At 46.9% G+C, this 19808-nt stretch overlaps 1 protein-coding gene across 2 annotated transcripts in view; it reads right to left on the reverse strand.

Annotated features, from left to right (window-relative positions):
- DYM (dymeclin) overlaps positions 1–19808 on the reverse strand; it is a 519684-nt gene that overhangs the window by 499582 nt on the left and 294 nt on the right. The window lies entirely within an intron of this gene.

Raw genomic sequence — 19808 nt, forward strand, 5'->3', positions numbered from 1 at the left:
AGCAGCTTGGCTCAGTGGAAAGAGCCCGAGGTTGGGAGTCAGAGGTCATGGGTTCGAATCCCAGCTCCGCCACTTGTCAACTGTGTGACTGTGGGCAAGTCACTTTACTTCTCTGGGCCTAAGTTCCCTCATCTGTAAAATGGGGATTAACTGTGAGCCTCATGTGGGACAACTTGATTACCCTGTATCTACCTCAGCGCTTAGAACAGTGCTCTGCACATAGTAAGCGCTTAACAAATACCAGCATTATTATTGTATCTACCCCAGTGCTTAGAAGAGTGCTTGGCACATACTAAGAGCTTAAATAACATAATTATTATTATTATTAAGTGGCAGAACTGGGCTCACAGTCTAAGCCTCACCAGCACATAGTGCCAGTGCTTGACACAGACTAAAGATTTAACAAATGCGACCATTATTACTAATGAATCAGGCCCTAGAAGTCTAACACTCATAAGTAAAGAATGCAGAGGGATGAATAATAATAGAGAGAAGGATGGGGGAAAGAGAGGGAGAAAAAGGATGGTCTTTACAATGAAATGCCAAAAAAGAATGGCAGGGAACTAGAGACGGACAGTGGTGACCCTAGAGAAGTAATTTGTAGTCCTATCTAGACTGTGAGCTTCTTGAGGGCAGGGATAATGACTTCTAACTCTCTTGTACTCTTACAGTCTTAGTATGGTGTTTTTCAAAGAGTATGCACTCAAATACTATTGACTGATCCAAAAGTATCTTTTCATTTTGAGCCTGGGGGGAGGGCAGAGGTTTGAGAGGGGGGAGAGAGAAATGGAGTCCGAGAGGCAAAAGTGGTCCCTGTAAGACCAGAAGCTGCGGAACTGGCCACAGAACCAGCTTCGCTGCCTCCCGTGAGGGAATAATAATGTTGGCATTTGTTAAGTGCTTACAATGTGCAGAGCACTGTTCTAAGCGCTGGGGTAGATACAGGGTAATCAGGTTGTCCCACGTGAGGCTCACAGTCTTCATCCCCATTTTATAGATGATGTAACTGAGGCGTAGAGAAGTTAAGTGACTTGCCCACAGTCACACAGCTGACAAGTGGCAGAACCGGGATTTGAACCCATAACCTCTGACTCCCAAGCCCGGGCTCTTTCCACTGAGCCACGCTGCTTCTCCCAGGGAACGGCAGTTCTACCCCCTGCCTCCTTCAGTTCTGATATGTGAAGGTCTAAAACTGAGCTCCTTATCTTCCCTCCCAAACCCTGTCCTCTCCCTTACTTCCCCGTCACTGTGGACGGTACGATCATCCTTCCCGTCTCTCAGGCCCGCAACCTTGATGTCATCCTTGACTCGGCTCTCTCGTTCACCCCACACATCCAATCCATCACCAACACCTGCCAGTTTCACCTTTATAATAATCGCCAAGATCCGCCCTTCCCTCTCCATCCAAATGGCTATCATACTGGTACAAGCTCTCATAATATCCCGACTGGATTACTGTGTCGGCCTCCTCTCTGATCTCCCCTCCTCCTGTCTCTCCCCGCTCCAGTCTATTCTTCATTCCGCTGCCCGGATCATGAGAAGCAGAGTCGCTCAGTGGAAAGAGCATGGGCTTGGGAGTCAGAGGTCATGGGTTCGAATCCTGGATCTGCCACTTGTCAGTTGTGTGACTGTGGGCAAGTTACTTCACTTCTCTGTGCCTCAGTTACCTCATCTGTAAAATCTGTAAAATGGGGATGAAGACAGTGAGCCTCACATGGGGCAACCTGATTACCCTGTATCTACTCCAGCGCTTAAAACAGTGCCGTGCACGTAGTGAGCACTTAACAAAATACCAAAATTATTACCTTCCTACAGAAACGCTCTGGGCATGTCACTCCCCTCCTCAAAAACCTCTAGTGGTTGCCTATCGATCTCTGCACGAAACAAAAACTCCTCACTCTTGGCTTCAAAGTTCTCCATCATCTTGCCCCCTCCTAACTCACCTCCCTTCTCTCTTTCTACTGCCCACCCCATAGGCTCCGCTTCTCTGCCGCTCACCTCTTCACTGTCCCCTGTTCACGCCTGTCCCGCCATTGATCCCTGGCCCACGTCCTACCTCTGGCCTGGAATGCCCTCCCTCATCACATCCGCCTAACTAACTCTCTTCCCCTCTTCAAAGCCCTACTGAGAGCTCACCTCCTCCAGGAGGCCTTCCCAGACTGAGCATCTCCCCACTCTCTGCTCTTCCCCCTTTCCCTCCCCTCAGCACTGTGCTCATTTATATATTATTTTATTTTGTTAATGAGGTGTATAGCTCCTTGATTCTATATCTTGATGATGTTGTCTTGTTATTGTTTTGTTCTGTTTTGCTTTGCTGTCTCCCCCGATTAGACTGTGAGCCCTTCAGTGGGCAGGGACTATCTCTATCTATTGCCGAATTGTCCATTCCAAGCGCTTAGTACAGTGCTCTGCACATAGTAAGTGCTCAATAAATACTATTGAAAGAATGAATGAATGAAGCCGCGGGGCCTAGAGCAAAAAGCACGGGTCACAGTCAAAGGATCTGGGTTCTGATCTCAGCTCTGCCACTTGTCTGCCGGGTGACCCGGTTCATGTCATATCACATCTCTGGGCCTCAGTTCCTCCTCTGTAAAATGGGGATTAAGACCTGTTCTAAGCACTTGGGAAACTACAACACAACAATAAACAGTGACATTCCCTGACCACAATGAGCTCACAGTTTGGGGGTGGGGGAGAGACAGACATCAATACAAATACATAAAATTACATATATATACATAAATGTTTTGGGGCCGGGGGTCGGGTGGGGGGGGAGAGGAAAGGGAGCAAGTCAGGGTGATGCAGAAGGGAGTGGGAGATGAGGAAAAGTGGGGCTTAGTCCGGGGAGGCCTCTTGGAGGAGATGTGCCTTCAATAAACCTTTGAAAGAGGCGGAGAAAAACTGTCAGATTTGAGGAAGGAGGGCATTCGCTGAGGGTAGCTACCTTGCCGTCTCACCAAGCAGGGTTTCTGCTACTTCTCTTCTGAATTCCTTCAGATGTCATCCTGCCCCATTGATTAATTTACATTTTGCATTAACCTCAGAGTTTTACCCATATAGACACTTAATAAGTATTTACCTCTTAGCAATATTTATGCCTGTAGGTGAGGGCATGGATTGGGGGGGCATATCGAGTAACCTGGTGAAGGTGAGGTTATTATTAAAAAGTAACTGGGTCTCACAAAATGACTACCATATTTTCTAGAGGCTTTAAACAGCAACTTATAAGACAATTTAAAAAGTATAAAAGTTTGATTACTCAGCTACATCTTGGCAAAATGTCCAAGTTATCAACAAAATACACACCAGAGGAGTCTCTGACCTCAATGATGATGAGCAATAATTAAAAGGTGCTGCTAATGCACAACTGGAAAGACTGCAGTTTCACAAAATATGAGGAAGAACTCTTAGCAGGAAGATAAAGCAGATGATCTCAACTCCACTGCATAATTAAAAATAGTAGCAAGTGGCAGCAGAGTGCAGGAGATTAGTTTCTGCCCTGAGTGCCAATGACGGAAAGGGCAGGCTACACTGAAATGCTCTGTTGAATTAAACCTGCATCTAGTTCATCTTTAACAAAAGAGTTTTGACTTTCAATAGTTTTAATGCCTGTACCCAGACCATCTATCTTTTCTTTCACGCAACAATGGGTACAAAAAAGCATATTTACTTTTCTCCAGGCTCCTAACTGGAGAGAAAAAAAAATCACAGCCACTTTCCCAAATCATTTTCCAAACACATTAAATTATAGCTAATCAAACCACAATATTCTTGGTGTAGCATGGTATGCAAGAAACACCAAAGCATTACAGAAGAATTACAGAAGCACGACAGAGAAGCAGCATGGCGTAGCGGATAGAGCATGGGCCAGAGCATCAAAAGGACATGGGTGCTCATCTCAGCTCCACCACGTCTGCTGTGTGACCTTGAGCAAATCACTTCACTTCTCTGGGCCTCAGTTCCATCATCTGCAAAATGGGGATTGAGACTGTGAGCCCCAGGCGGGACAAGGATTGTGTCCAATCTGATTTGCTTTATCATCCCTGCGCTTAGTATGGTGTTTGGCACATAGTAAGCACTTCATAAATACCAAAATAGTTATTATTATTATTATAGAGGCTGAGGAAAGGAGTACTGGATTCATTTAATGTTTTTACCAATTTTGCTCGCTTCTTAAAGTCAGGTCCTTTAACTTCCCTGTCTCTAAACTCCTAGAGGGAACTTATACCCTGACATTTCTCTATCTGTAACTTATTTTCATGTCTGTCCCCCTGGAGACTGTAAGTTTCTTAAAGATAGGGACCACCATATTTTGAGGGTCATGGGAGTTCAGTCTAGGGACCTCAATAACAATATAACAGTTGTTATAGGGCCTTGAGGCCTTGGGGTACGCAGGAGCATGGCCCAAATTTTTGGAGTCATGAAAACACTATCTGGGGCCTCGAGGTACATGGGAGCACTGTCCCAGAGGAAGGCATCAAAAATCTGCTCAGCCAGTTTATAAGTGACACAACTGCACAGAACTGCTAACACTATAGCAAAAGGAACATAATTCAAAGCCATTTATTGACTTTACTCTCTCCCCACCCAAAGCCTTATTGACAGCACATTTCCTCCAAGAGGCATTCCCCGACTAACCTCCTTTCCTCCTCTCCCACTCCCTTCTGCGTCGCCTTGACTTGCTCCTTTTGTTCATCCCTCCTCCCTTAGTCCCAGTCCCACAGCACTTGTGTGTATTTCTGCAATTTTTTATATTAATGTCCATCTACCCCTCTAGAGTGCAAGCTCACTGAAGGCAGGGAATGTCTGTTATATTGTTATACTGCACTCTCCCAAGAGCTTAGTACAGTGCTCTGCACACAGTAAGCGTTCCACAAATACAATCGACTGACTGACCAACCGCCAGACCACGTTGCTGCTTGGGGAGGGCATATTTGGTACTTGCTTACAAACGTTCTGTGTTTCCAACTTCTGCTTTGGGACCACCATGCCGATTGCACCTTAAAACCTGCTCTTTCACTTCACATCACACATCACAGGGGAAGTGCTGAAAAGATAGCTGATTATTTCAGCACATGCCAAAGTTTTCCTACACCAAAAGAGCAATGTACATCAGATGTGAAAGCTGCTTTGAGAAGGAGAAGAAAGAGGGGAAAGGAGCATGGGAAGGAACCGGTGGAATATACTGAGCACCTACCAGGTGCAGAGCACTGCGCTAAGCACTTGGGAAAATACAACAGAGTTGGTAGATGTGATCCCTGCCCATACAGAGCTTGCAGTCTGCAGGGGGAGACAGACATTAAAATAAATTACAATAATGAAAATAATTTTGGCTGAATAATCATAATAATAATAATGGTATTTGTTAAGCACTTACTATATGTGAAGCACTGTTCTAAGCCCTGGGGAATACGAGGTGATCAGGTTGTCCCAGGTGGGGCTCACAGTCTTAATCCCCATTTTACAGATGAGGTAACTGAGTCATTTCACTTCTCTCGGTGCACACTCGCCCATGGACTCACTTTGAAGACCTTGCATTATCAGAGTTCTGAAACTTAAGTTAATAAGAGCCCTCTGAGATATGTCCCATTTTTTATGGTATTTTTAATAATAATAATAATTATTGAATGCTTACTATGGGCCAGGCACTGTTCTAAACACTGGGGTAAATACAAGCTTATCAGATTGGACACAAATCATGTCCCACATTATTATGTCGGTATTTGTTAAGCGCTTACTATGTGCCGAGCACTGTTCTAAGCACTGGGGGAGATACAGGGTAATCAGGCTGTCCCACATGAGGCTCACAGTTAATCCCCATTTTACAGATGAGGTAACTGAGGCACAGAGAAGTGAAGTGACTTGCCCACAGTCACACAGCTGACAGGTGGCAGAGCCGAGAGCCGAACCCATGACCTATGACTCCAAAGCCCAGGCTCTTTCCACTGAGCCACGCTGCTTTGGGCTCACAATCTTAATTTCCATTTTAGAGATGAGGTAACTGAGGCCAGAGAAGTGAAGTGTCTTGCCCAGGGTCACAGAGCAGTCAAGCAGTGGAGCTGGGATTAGAACTCAAGTCCCTTAGACTCCCAGTCTCACATTCTTTCCACTAGGCCACGTTGCATTTAAATTCCCACAGTGTGCTTTTCGCCTCAGCAGTATCCTGCAAGAACTTGCAAGGAGAGACGGTAAATCTAATCATTTTACAAAAAATAAAGGTAGCTTAGCTAGAAGCAGACAAATCGGATGAGGTAGGATTTCATTTCACATTTACCATAAGTTTTGCTCCAAAATGAATTCTACAATTCCCTCTGAGTTTGTAACCAAACCACCTTTGCAGGTAATCAAAACGCTTTTTTGGAATAGTGTACAGACGTAAACCACTCTAATTTAGAGTCTTTTGGAATTTCTTTACATTTCCTCCCTCAAACTATGGTTTATTTATAGTATCCTGATTCTGTCCGAATCAGCAGTTGTACTTTCGCCGAACAAAAATAAATTAACTGAGCTATTTATCACTGTTTGGGCTCGACGTCCAAAGCAAGTTGACGCGCCTATCTACAAAATAACCTAGATTAGCTGCTAAAATACCTCTTCAATGATTTATAAAAATTATGGGAAAATGTTTTCTAGTCACATTTGGAAAAGATATTTCAATTAAAAAATATCTTTGCCTACAAAGACCAATCTAAACTGCACTTTAGGAGTGGGCTGTACAATCTACGGGACTCAATTAATGGTATTTAAGAGCTTACTGTGTGCAGAGCCCTGTGCATGGTGTTTGGGAGAATACAACAGAGTTGATATACATGTTCCCTTCCCACGGTGAGCTTACTATCTAGAGGGAGAGACAGACATTGAAATAAATTACAGATTTGTACACCAGGGCTATAGGGCTGAAGGTGGGTTGAATAAAAGGATATAAATCCAAATGCGAGGGTGATCCAGAAGTAAAAGGGAGTAGGGGAACTGAGGAACAGAAGTAGAAGTGACCAATCTGATTTCCTTCATTCAATAGCATTTATTGAGTGCTTACTATGTGCAGAGCACTGTACTAAGCGCTTGTAATGTACAAATCGGTAACAGATAGAGACAGTACCTGCCCTTTGTTGGGATTACAGTCTAATCGAAGGGTAAGAAAGCCTTGGCTCACTCGCCATATATGGCTCTGCTGGGGATCAAATGAGGGTCTTGAGCGTAAGGGTCCGCTCAGATGCCTCACCATATTGGCGTGACCTCACATATTTTTGGTCGGGAGGCAGCAGATCTGACCCACCCCCGATGAGCTGGAAAGGGGTTGAGGTGGAGCCAAAATGGCGGCCAACTTGTCCTCCGATGGAAGGACACAGAGAGCTCCGGCAGGAAGAGGATAGGAGAAGTTTCCCCATCATGTTCAGAGGGCAGCAGGGAAAGCTGGGGCTGCTCTCGGCCCCCTCCCCCTGGGCACAAGGGGGTGACCCAACCCCTTCTCTGCCTGCCTCTGCTGCTGGTGGGCGGGTAACCTCCATGCCAAGGCCCACGAGCACTGATAATGGGGGCGGGTGGATGACGCACACTGGACATAGGACAAGTTCAGGCTGGGCCCCGCATTCACTGACCTCAATCTCCACTAAGAGTGGAGAAGAGGAAAGGACTCTGCTCCCACCCCTCCAACTGAGGGTCTCCATCTCTCCCTCTTTATTCTTCTTCCTCCCCGTCTTCTCCAATTAGAAAAAGGTAATGCAGTTACAATATCAACCTCTCTAGACTGTCAGCTCGTTATGGGCAGAGAATCTCTCTGCTAACTCTAATGTACTGTACTCTCCCAAAGGCTTAGTACAGTGCTCTGCACAGATTAAGGTTTCCATACATAAAAACCATTGACTGACTAAAGTAGCCTTATTATTTCATACTTTAACTTCCACCATGAAGACTCATCATCATCATCTGTGGTATTTACTGAGTGCTCACTGTGTATAGAGCCCTGGAAGAGAACGATACAGCGGAAGTGGAAGATGAGCTCCTTTCCTACAGATGGCTTATAATTCATAATTCAACTGTATGACTGGCACTTGGCACATCAACTGCATAGAGGTTTCATTATGTTTAGCTCTTTGGTTGGAACCTAAAGAACCACCTATCGGGGCAGATCAACGAGTGCATCAATTAACGTTTATGAAGTATCCAGCAGGTGCATGACACTATACCAGAGCCTTTTCCCTTTTCTGACATGCAGGAACATGGTGTTCCAACATTTAACCTGGCTACAACTCAAAAGAAGAATTTGTACAGGTGTGAAAGCCCAAATGTAATGAACTTAATCTAAGTCACCAAACCAAAGACCTTCAAAAAAAGAAAGCAAAAAACACACTGGAACTTTTATTGAAATGCTGATTTCCCAAACCCTTAGTCCTAAAGTTGCCTGGAAAGTGGCCTAATGATAATAATAATTCTGGTATTTATTAAGTGCTTACAGTGGGCCAGGCACTGTACTACATGCTGGGGTGGATACAAGCAGATCAGGTTGGACACAGTACCTGGCCCACATGGGGCCCAAAGTCTTAATCCCCATTTCACAAATGAGGTAACAGGCATAGAAAAGTCAGGTGACATGCCCAAGATCACACAGCAGACAAGTGATGGAGATGGGATAGAACCCAGATCCTCTGGCTCCCAATTCTGAGCTCTTTCTATTACACTATACAGCTTGCCATATGGTTGTATTTGACTTGCTTGACCTCTTTTACCAATTTAGCAAATTCTAATGCAATAGAATTTCAGAAATAGTGATTTCTAGCCTGAGAGCAACTGCAAATTTTCTCCCCAATTATCTCCTTTGCAGTTTCACACCAAATTTTTTAAATAACGGAAGTGCCTAGAGAAGCAGCGTGATCTTGGGGGTTAGAGGATGTGGATTCTAATCCCAACTCAACTACTTGTCTGCTGTGTGACCTTGGACAAGTCACTTCGCTTCCCTGTGCCTCAGTTACCTCCTCAGAAAAATGGAGATTAAGACTGAAAGTCCCATGCAGGTGTCCATCCCAACTACCTTGTGTCCACCCCAGTGCATATAGTATAGTGCCTGTCACAAGTGCTTAACAAATTCCATTTCAAAAAAAAAAAGTAGTCACAAAAATGCATTCATCCGTTGCATATTTATACAGTCTTCAAGAAAATCTCTTGAAACTCACGTAGGTGAATTCCAAGTTAACATTTGGACAATGCTCGCTGTTTCAAGGACTTCTGTAAATGCAGCTGATCATACTGACTGAACCTTATTCTAACACTTGAGCTTGTGAATAGCGAACAAAATTTCTACTGCTACGAGCCAAGTTCAGAGGAGAAAACCTTAGAGGGCAAGAGAAAGCAATCAATCATATTTACTAAGCGTTTATTGTGTGCTCTGGAGAGTATAACAGAACTGGTGACAGGTTCCCTGTCCACAAGGAGCTGACAGTCTAGGGGACACAGATATTAATATAAATAAATTATGGATATGCACAAGTGCTGTGGGGCTGACGGGGGGAAAGAAAAGGAGCAAGTCAGAGCAATGTAGAAAGGAGTGGGAAAAGAGCAAATGAGGGTTTAGAAAGGGAAGGCTTTTCGGAGGAGATGTGTCTTCTTGAAGGCTTTGATGCTGTGTATGAAGAGTGAGGATGTTCCAGGCCAGATGCAGGATTTGAGCGAGAGGTCAGTGGTGAGATGGATGAAATCTAGGTACAGTGAGTAGGCCGGCATTGGAGGAGTGAAAGGTGTGAGCTGGACTGCAGTAGGGGAGCAGTGAGGTGAGCTAGAAGGGGGCAAGGTGACTGAGGGCTTTAAATCCAATGATAAAAATTTCTGTTTGATGCAGAGGTGGCTGGTTCTTGAGGAGTGGGGAAACATGGACTGAAGGCTTCTGGATAAAAATGACACCGACAGCAGAGCGAAGAATGGACCGGAGAGGGGAGAGACAGGAGGCAGGGAGGTCAGCAAAGAGGCTGATATGGTAATCAAGGTGGGAGAGGATAAATGCTTGGATTCAGGTGATAGTTTGAGTGGAGAGGAAAGGGAGGATTTTAGCAGTGTTGAACAGACGGGATCTAGTGATAGACTGAATATGCGGGTTGAATGAGAGATGAGATGAGGATAACACCAAGGTTATGGACCTATGAGACAGGAAGCCTGGTGGTGCTGTCTATACTGATGGGAAAATCGGGGGAGGACGGGGTTTGAGTGGGAAGTTAAGGAGTTCTGTTTTGGACATGTTAAGTTTGAGGTGTCGGGGGGGCATCCAAGGAGAGATGTCTTGAAGGCAGGAGGAAATGTGAGACTGCACAGAGGAAGAGAGAGCACGGCAGGAGATGTAGATTTGAGAATCATCTGCATAAAGGTGGTAACGGAAGCCATGGGAACGAGATCCCAAGGGAGTGGGTGTAAATGGAGAGTAGAAGGGAGCGCAGCACTGAGCCTTGAGGGATTCCCACAGTTAGGGGATGGGAAGCAGAGGAGGAGCCCGTGAAAGAGACTGAGAAGGAGCAGCCAGAAAGATACGAAGAGAACCAGGAGAGGACAGTGTCAGTGAAGCCAAGGCTGGATCATGTTTCCAGGAGAAGGGGGTGGTAGACAGTGTCAAGGGCAGCTGAGAGGTTGAGGAGGATTAGAATAGAGTAGAAGCCAATGGATTTGGCAAAGAGGAGATCATCTGTGACCTTTGAGAGGGAGGTTCTGTGTAGTGAAGGGGACGGAAGCCAGATTAGACTGTGAGCCCGTCATTGGGCAGGGATTGTTTCTATCTGTTACCGAATTGTACATTCCAAGCGCTTGGTACAGGGCTCTGCACATAGTAAACGCTCGATAAATACTATTGAATGAAGATTGGAGGGGGTCAAGAAGAGAACTGGAGGACAGGACCTTGAGACAGAGAAATATTTGAGGACAGGAAAAGAACAAACTAGTGCCCATCTTCAAAAGAATAAAATAGAAGCCACGGATATTAAGGGCCAGTGTAATGTCAATGATTCTACTATAACAAGTCAACAAAAATCTGCGAGCACCTAAAAGATTAAATGATATAAAATAACCACCAAAATGGCTTTTTTCAAACTATTTCATTTTCTCCAAGGAGAAAGTCAATGCTGGGGGGTTATAGTGGGTTATACCTTAAAGATGGGCATGGTATAAAATAACATTATTTTTAAACCTAACATATATTAGCATGAATAAACAGATATATGGCATGCTGGGGATTGTGGCAGACAACTGAAGAAGTTAATTCTGCCGTTAAATGTGCTAGGGAGCTGAAGCAATAGCTAATGCTCTTGTTCCATGGAGGTTGAGTCCCTTTTGGATGGAACTGACTCTCAAATTTTCTTTTCTCAAGTTAAGCAGCGTGCCCTAATGGAAAGAGCCCGGACCTGGAAGTCATAGGATGTGTGTTCTAATCCAGGCTCCGCCACTTGTCTATTGCGGGATCTTGGACAAGTCATTCAACTTCTGGGCCTCTGTTACCCTCATCTGTAAAATGGACCTTTTACGGATGGCGTAGGGGATTTCTTACAGAAGCAGCATGGCACAGTGGATAGAGCAGGGGCCTGGGAGTCAGAAGGTCGTGTGTTCTAATCCCGACTCAGCCACTTGTCTGCCATGTGACATATTTATCGAGCGCGTACTGTGTGCAGGGCACTGTACTAGGCGCTTGAACCTCTGGGCCTCAGTTACCTCATCTGTAAAATGGCAATTGAGACCATGAGCCCTAGGTGGGACATGGGAGCAGTGTCCAATCCGATTTGCTTGTGTTGGCCCCAGTGCTTAGTATAGGGCCTCGCACAGAGTAAGCACTTAACGCATACCATAATTATTATTTAAATCCTACTCTCTTCTACTTAGACTGTGAGCTCCCAAGTGGGACAAGGGAATGTGTACAACCGAGTTATCTTGTATCTACCCCAGCTCTTAATACAGTGAGGGCTTGGTAAATAATAAGCTATTAACAAGTACCATAATTATTAGCAGGATAATATACGGATGCTTTCACACCACAAGTGAAATAGGCTTGGAAACCAATTGATCTTCTTAACATATGCCTTATCTGAAGTAAATTGTATTTCCTCTCAGGGGCAGGCCATATCTTGCACTGTTTGAATCAAATTACGACGCCCTGTGGGTAATGTTATGGTTTTAATCAAATATAATATGAAGAAAACCATTTCTTGCCTTGACTGTGAGAAATCATTTTGCTTCCCAAGTTCCATTGTGACCTCTGGTGTGTTGTGTAGATAACTCCAATTAACCTAATCACTTTGGGGCATTAGCTTTTAGGCTAGATCTATGGTCCAGGCACAGAAAACATCTGTGGATTTTCGTACCGTTATTTTCATTTGGGTTAGTGTAAAGTGACTTACACTAGTCATAATGACTGTTGATATCTGTCGATATCATTGCTGCATTTTGTTTTTTGTTTGGGTTAATGTAAAGTTGCTTATGCTAGTCAGAATGACTGCTGATGTTTATCAATATCGATAGTGTGTTTAGTTGCTTTGGTTTGGGCTAGTGCAAAGCTGTGGACGCTAATCATAATGACTGTTGACGTCTGTCAGGGTCAATACTGCATTAGCTGACAGACGACATTAAACTTTGGGAGATATTCTTTGAGTCAGGTTTACTCTCCTTTCAACCTACATGTTGAGAGGTGCAGAACCGTCCCATCTCCCGAGGGCCAACAATTGGCCGCATGAAATCACCAGCCTGGGTCACTCAATAAGGGACCGAGAACCAGCTCCGGACAACGGTGCCCCTCGTTGCATTGGAACCGGGAAGAAGCGGTTTTCTGGAGCCAACTCAGCCCTCCCCGGGTGTCCTCCAACTGAAGGGAGTTGGGTCCGACGCTAGTAGAAAGGTTGCCCAGCGGCTGATTCGCTCTCATCTGCCAGGGATCTAGCCCCTCGAAACAGCCGCAGGCTAATTTCAGCAGGTCATCGTGTTCCCAATGAAAGGTGGCGAAACTGGCGGAACCATGTCGGAAGGCGGTTCTGGCAATCAAATAAAGCTCCCATCGGCAGAGGCTGCGTCTTGGTCCTTTAAACAAGAAGACGCTTAATGCAGCAGACAACTAGAGTTTAGGTCAGGTCTGAGGCTCCGTAATACTACCCGCCTAAAACCCAAGAGCTGAACGACAGTGGGCTTCATAGACGGGAGGCCTAGGTCTCCTCATGAGATTCCAATTTTCATTAAGTGGATGACTTGGATATTATTTTGAATATAAAGACTATTGAACCCGGGCACGTTCAAAACTTCTATTGAACTACACCATTAGATGAGGAGAAAACCGGGGATTCGGTGCCAAGAAATGACCTCTTTGGTCAAGGGAAAAATGCCTGTGGCCGTAAGCCACTCTACAGTGTTATCTAGGTCACACTTCTGAAAGATGAAATTCACAGGCAAAGTTCGAACCAGGCAGGACCTTCTGGCTGCACTGAGTTTAATTGTTAGTCAAATCAGTCGATGGTATTTTAAGTGCTTACTGTTCCGGTAGGCACAGTCATGTGCCAAAACCGTGATCCCTGCTTTGGGCCGAGCGGGGCATCAGATGCCAATCGTGTAGGTACATCGGAAGCAAGAATAAGGATGCTGTGGTTAGTGACATCAATCTATTTGGGTGAAGTGAACGGATGAATAATTGACTCTGTGGATACTTTACGCTGAAGGTGGATGGCAAGAGCACGGGCCTGGGAGTCTGAGGACGTGGGTTCTAATCCCAGCTCCGCCACTTGTCTACAGTGTGACCTTGGGCAAGTCACTTCTGTGTCTCAGTTACCTCCTCTATAAAATGGGAATTAAGACTGTGAAGCCCCACGTGGGACAGGGACTGTGTCCAACCTGATTTCCTTGTAATTATAATGTTGGCATTTGTTAAGCACTTACTATGTGCACAGCACTGTTCTAAGCGCTGGGGTAGACACAGGGGAATCAGGTTATCCCACGTGGGGCAACCTACCTACCCCAGTGCTTAGAACAGTGCTTGGCACAAAGTAAGTGCTTAGCAAATACCATTATTATTATTATTATTCTAGAAAAGACGCGAAGTAATCCTTTCACTACCCTCCATGATCATCAACTCCTTACTAAGAGAATGTCCAACCTGATTACCTTGTATTTACCCCAGTGCTTGGAACAGTGCGTGGCACATAGTAAGCACTTAACGAATACCATTATTATTATTATTATTCTTGTTCTGGAAGAGACGGGAAGTAATCCTTTCACTACCCTCCACGATCATCATCACCTTATTAAGAGTATCCCTGGATCTCTATGACCACAAGGATTGCAATATTGCATATCTTTGCGTTAGGAAAAAATCATGGCCTAGTGGATAGAGCCCGGGCCCGGGAGTCAGAGGGACCTGGGTTCTAATCCAGACTCCCCCACTTGTCTGCTGTATGTAGCCTTAGACGAGTCATTTCACTTCTCTGGGCCTCAGTTACCTCACCGGTAAAATGGGGATTAAGACTGTGAGACCCATGTGGGACAGGGACCATGTCCAACCTGATCAGCTTGTATCTACACCAGTGCTTAGAACGGCGCTTAACTGTAAGCACTTAAACACCATCATTATTATTATTACTACAGACCAATGTCCTTAGAATTCTAATTTTTCTTCATCCCAAATAATCAGGTAGCCTAATTCACACTTTAAGGTCACAGTGATTCTAAAACACGCTCTCCCGTCAGACAACGTTTTTGGCAAAGTGTGTGGAGAGTTGAGAAAAGGCCACTCTCAGGCACTCCTCCTGCTCATGAGGGTGTCTCGTCTCCAAGGACTTGTGGTCTTCTGGTTTGAAATTTCATACTGTCCCACCGGCACAAGACCGATGTCACCCACATCATTTTACAGCTGGCTTGTACGGGGCCTCGGAGTAGCTTATTTACAGGGTGTGCACACACTCCTATTGAAAACCAAGAAAGGGAAACAACTTTCTCCAGTTTTGACCATTCATTCATTCATTCATTCAGTAGTATTTATTGAGCGCTTACTATGTGCAGAGCACTGTACTAAGCGCTTGGAATGGACAATTCGGCAACAGATAGAGACAATCCCTGCCCATTGACGGGCTCAAAGTCTAGTTGTGGGGGAGACAGACAAAAACAATAGAAATAAATAGAATCCAGGGGATGTACACCTCATTAACAAAATAAACAGGACCACTCTCATCATCCGCCTCTTTTACTGCAGTAGCCGCAGCGAAGAAAATCGCAAAATACTGAATTCTTAGCACCACTATCAAAGAGCACTACATAGTCTCTAAAAATACAGCTTTTTTTTTTCCCTTATGGCACTTGTTAATCGCTTACTACGTGCCAGGCACTGTACTATAAACCGGGGATGGGGAGAAGCTAGTCAGGTGGAACACCAGTCCATGTCCCACATGGGGCTCACAGTCTTAAAAATGACGAGGTAACTGAGGCACAGAGACGTGAAGTGACTTCCCCAAGGTCACCCGACGGACAAGCGGCAGAGCCGGGATTAGAACCCAGGTCCTTCGGACTCCCGGGCCCGTGCTCTATCCACTAAGCCACGCCGCTTCTCTGTGATGATACGGGACATCGGAAGTCATCAAATAAAAAGGCCCTGTGGAAAGTGACACAATATTTTTAAGAAATACCCAAGCTTCTGGCAAAGGGTAGAACTTATCTGCTATACTCAGGGTTCCTCGCAGTTCTATGTGTCTGCCTCACATTTTTTAAGTTTCGCTTTCTGAAAAAGTGAGCTCAAGTGTCACTTCACCTTATCCCTGACACGTCCAAAAGGGCTGGCCTCCTAAAATGATTATATTGAAAATACTGACACAGTTACTGGAACAGGCAGGGAGCAGGACCAACTGGAAAGACCAGGAACTAGTTTTCTATGAGGTGCGCAAGAGATTTTGCGTTGACTACCACGTGCATCTATAGTTTTCTTTATTTAGAGACAAATCCTTCTTAGAAATGATTTTGACTGTTGGGGCTGCTTTTTTTTTTTTTTTTTTTTTTTTACACAAAAAACTCAGTTTTCCCTCCTTCACATATACCTAGTGACCCGTTCCGTGGCCAAAGAGCACGGCTTTGGAGTCAGAGGATGTGGGTTCTGATCCCGACTCCGGAAGCAGCGTGGCTCAGTGGAAAGAGCACGGGCTTTGGAGTCAGAGGGCATGGGTTCAAATCCCGGTTCTGCCACTTGTCAGCTGGATGACTGTGGGCAAGTCACTTCACTGGGCCTCAGTGACCTCATCTGTAAAATGGGGATTAAGACTGTGAACCCCACGTGGGGCAACCTGATTCCCCTGTGTCTACCCCAGCGCTTAGAACAGTGCTCTGCACCGAGTAAGCGCTTAACAAATACCAATATCATTATTATTGTCTGCCGTGTGACCTTGGGTAAGTCACTTCACTGTGCCTCGGTCACCTCATCCTGTAAAAAGGGGATTAAGTCTGTGAGCCCCACGTGGGACAACTTGATTACCTTTTATCTACTCCAGCGCTTAGAACAGCGCTTGGCATATAGTAAGAGCTTAACAAGTATCATTATTACTAGTCCAATTCTCAAATTCCCTGCCAGAAAGTCACCCTCGCTTATTACCCTTTTCTCCCCGGCTGACTCCCAAACTAATCAATGGTACTGACTGAGCACTTACGGTGTGCAAAGAACTGTACTAAACGCTTGGGAAAGTACAGTCGATTAGACTGTAAGCCTGTCAAAGGGCAGGGACTGTCTCCATCTGTTGCCGATTTGTCCATTCCAAGCGCTTAGTACAGTGCTCTGCACATAGTAAGTGCTCAATAAATACTATCGAATGAATGAATACAATAGAGCAGAACTGTTCTACACGTTCCCTGCCCATAAGTTTCAAGTCTAGACACTTCCAAATGTCAGAGCTTCCCGCTCTCCCTACTGATTCATCTTTAGTCAGACAAATTTAATGAGCGCTTACTGTGTGCAGAGCACTGTACTAAGCACTTGGGAGACTACAACAGAACAATAAAACACACCTCACTGCCCACAATGAGAGTTCCCCCGCCTCCGTTCCCTCTTAAACCTGGTTGCCCACCCAGCCTGAGCCACCCAAACGACCAGTCGATCGATATTCATTAAGCGCTTACTGTGTGCAGAGCGCTTCCGAGCGCTCAGTACAGTGCTCAGCACATACTAAGTGCTCAATAAATACTATTGAATGAAAGTATATAGCAATAAACAGACACATCACGGCTAGAGTTTCCCCATCACCCTTCTCTCTTTCACCTGGCTTCCCACCCAGCCTGAGCCAAACGACCAGTCGATCGATGGTATTTATTAAGCGCTTACTATGTGCAGAGCACTTCCGAGCGCTTAATACAGTGCTCTACACCTAGTAAGCGCTCAATAAATACTATTGAATGAATGAGAGCATGATATAGCAATAAACATATCACGGCTAGAGTTTCCCCATCACCCTTCTCTCTTTCACCTGGCTTCCCACCCAGCCTGAGCCATTCAAACCACCAGTCCATCGATGATATTTATTAAGCGCTTACTGTGTGCAGAGCACTTCCGAGCGCTTAGTACAGTGCTCTGCACCTAGTAAGCGCTCAATAAATACTACTGAATGAGAGTACGATATAGCAATAAACACATCACGGCTAGAGTTTCCCAATCACCCTTCTCTCTTTCACCTGGCTTCCCACCCAGCCTGAGCCATTCAAACCACCAGTCGATCGATGATATTTACTAAGCGCTTACTGTGTGCAGAGCGCTTCCGAGCGCTTAGTACAGTGCTCTGCACATAGTAAGTGCTCAATAAATACTTTTGAATGAATGAAAGTATATAACAATAAACAGACATCATGGCTAGAGTTTCCCCATCACCCTTCTCTCTTTCACCTGGCTTTCCACCCAGCCTGAGCCATTCAAACAACCAGTCGGTCGATGGCATTTATTGAGCGCTTATGGCGTGCAGAGCACTGTACTAAGCACTTGGGAGAGGCCAAGACAACAGCACTGGGAGACACATTCCCTGGCCATAACGGAGCAAACCAACCCCTCCATTCCGATGATGTCGCCGGCTTCCGGCCCCTCGCTCGCTCAGTTCCGCTCGACCCGCTCCTTTTCATTCATCATTCATTCAATAGTATTTATTGAGCGCTTACTATGTGCAGAGCACTGTAGTAAGCGCTTGGAATGGACAAATCGGTAACAGAGACGGTCCCTGCCCTTTGAAGGGCTTGCCCACCCACTCCTCAACCTCCTCTTCTGCTCCCCAATATGCCCCTCTCGGGCCTACCCCTCCCCCCCAGTCCATCAGCAGTGCTTTACTCATTCATTCAATAGTATTTATTGAGCGCTTACTATGTGCAGAGCACTGTACTAAGCGCTTGGGATGAACAAGTCGGCAACAGATAGAGAAAGTCCCTGCCGTTTGACGGGCTTACAGTCTAATCGGGCCTAGTGCCTAGTGCCTAGTTTACTGAGTGCCTACTCCGTGCAGAGCACTGTACTAAGCGCTTGGAAGACTACAATATAACAATGTCCAGACGCGTCACCGCCCACAACCAGTTCCCCCATCCCCCTTTCCTCTTTAACCCGGCTGCCCACCCCAACCAATCGATGGTATTTACTGAGCGCTTACTGCACTTGGGGCACTGTACTAAGCGCTCGGGAGAGTACACTATCACAATGTCCAGACACATCCCTGCCCACGACCAGAATTTCCCCCCTCCCCTTCCCCTTTTAACCCGGCTACCCACCCCAACATCCAGTCTGGTACTTACTGAGCACCGGCTACGTGCGGGGCACTGTGCTAAGCGCTCGGGAGAGTACACTATCACAATAAACAGTCACATTCCCTGCCTACCAGGAGAGTTTCCCCGGCTCCCTTTCCCCTTTAACCTGGCTGCCCACCCCAACACCCAATCGACGGTATTTACTGAGTGCCGGCTGCGTGCCGGGCACTGTACTAAGCGCTCGGGAGAGTTCGCTATCACAGTGTCCAGAGACATCCCCGCCCACCACCGGAGTCTCCCCGCCTCCCTTTCCTCTCTAACTTGGCGGGTCACCCCCACAGCCGGTCAGTCGATGGCACTTTCTGAGCGCCGGCTGCGCGCGGAGCACTGTGCTAAGCGGCAGGGAGAGTGCGATGCCTGTGACCGGTGGGGGGGAGGGGGTTGTGTGTCCGATGTAAGGCGCCCCCCCAGCCCTCCCCGCCCCGTCCACCAGGGAGCGCCCTTCCCCTCCGCCCCGTCCACCAGGGGGCGTCCTTCCTACCCCCCTTCACCCTGTCCCCGTCCTTCCCCGCCCCGTCCATCAGGGGGCGTCCTTCCCCCCGGCCTGCGCCTTCTCCCTGTCCTTCCTCCCCGCACCCTGTCCCCGAACTTCCTCGCCTCGTCCGCCAGGGGGCGCCCTTCCCCTATTCCCCGTCCACCAGGGGGCGTCCTTCCCACTCTGCGCCTTCTCCCCGAACTTCCCCACCCCGTCCGCCAGGGGGCGCCCTTCCCATCCCTCCGCACCCTATCCCCGTCCTTCCCCGCCCCGTCCACCGGGGGGGAGGGGGGGGTGTCTTTCCCACCCACCCCGGCACCCTGTCCCCGTCTTTCTCCGCCTCGTCCGCCAGGGGGCGCCCTTCCCTCCGCACCCTGTCCCCATCCTTCCCTGCCTGTCCTTCCCCGCCCCGTCCACCAGGGGGCGCCTATCCCACCGCCCCCCGCGCCCTGTCCCCGTCCTTCCCCGCCCACCAGGGGGCGCCCTTCCCACCCCCCCCGCACCCTGTCCCCGTCCTTCCCCGCCCACCAGGGGGCGCCCTTCCCCCCCCCCCCCCCCGCACCCTGTGTCCCCGTCCTTTCCC

This window comes from Ornithorhynchus anatinus, chromosome 3, assembly GCF_004115215.2.
Source record: "Ornithorhynchus anatinus isolate Pmale09 chromosome 3, mOrnAna1.pri.v4, whole genome shotgun sequence".
Lineage (NCBI taxonomy): Eukaryota > Metazoa > Chordata > Mammalia > Monotremata > Ornithorhynchidae > Ornithorhynchus > Ornithorhynchus anatinus.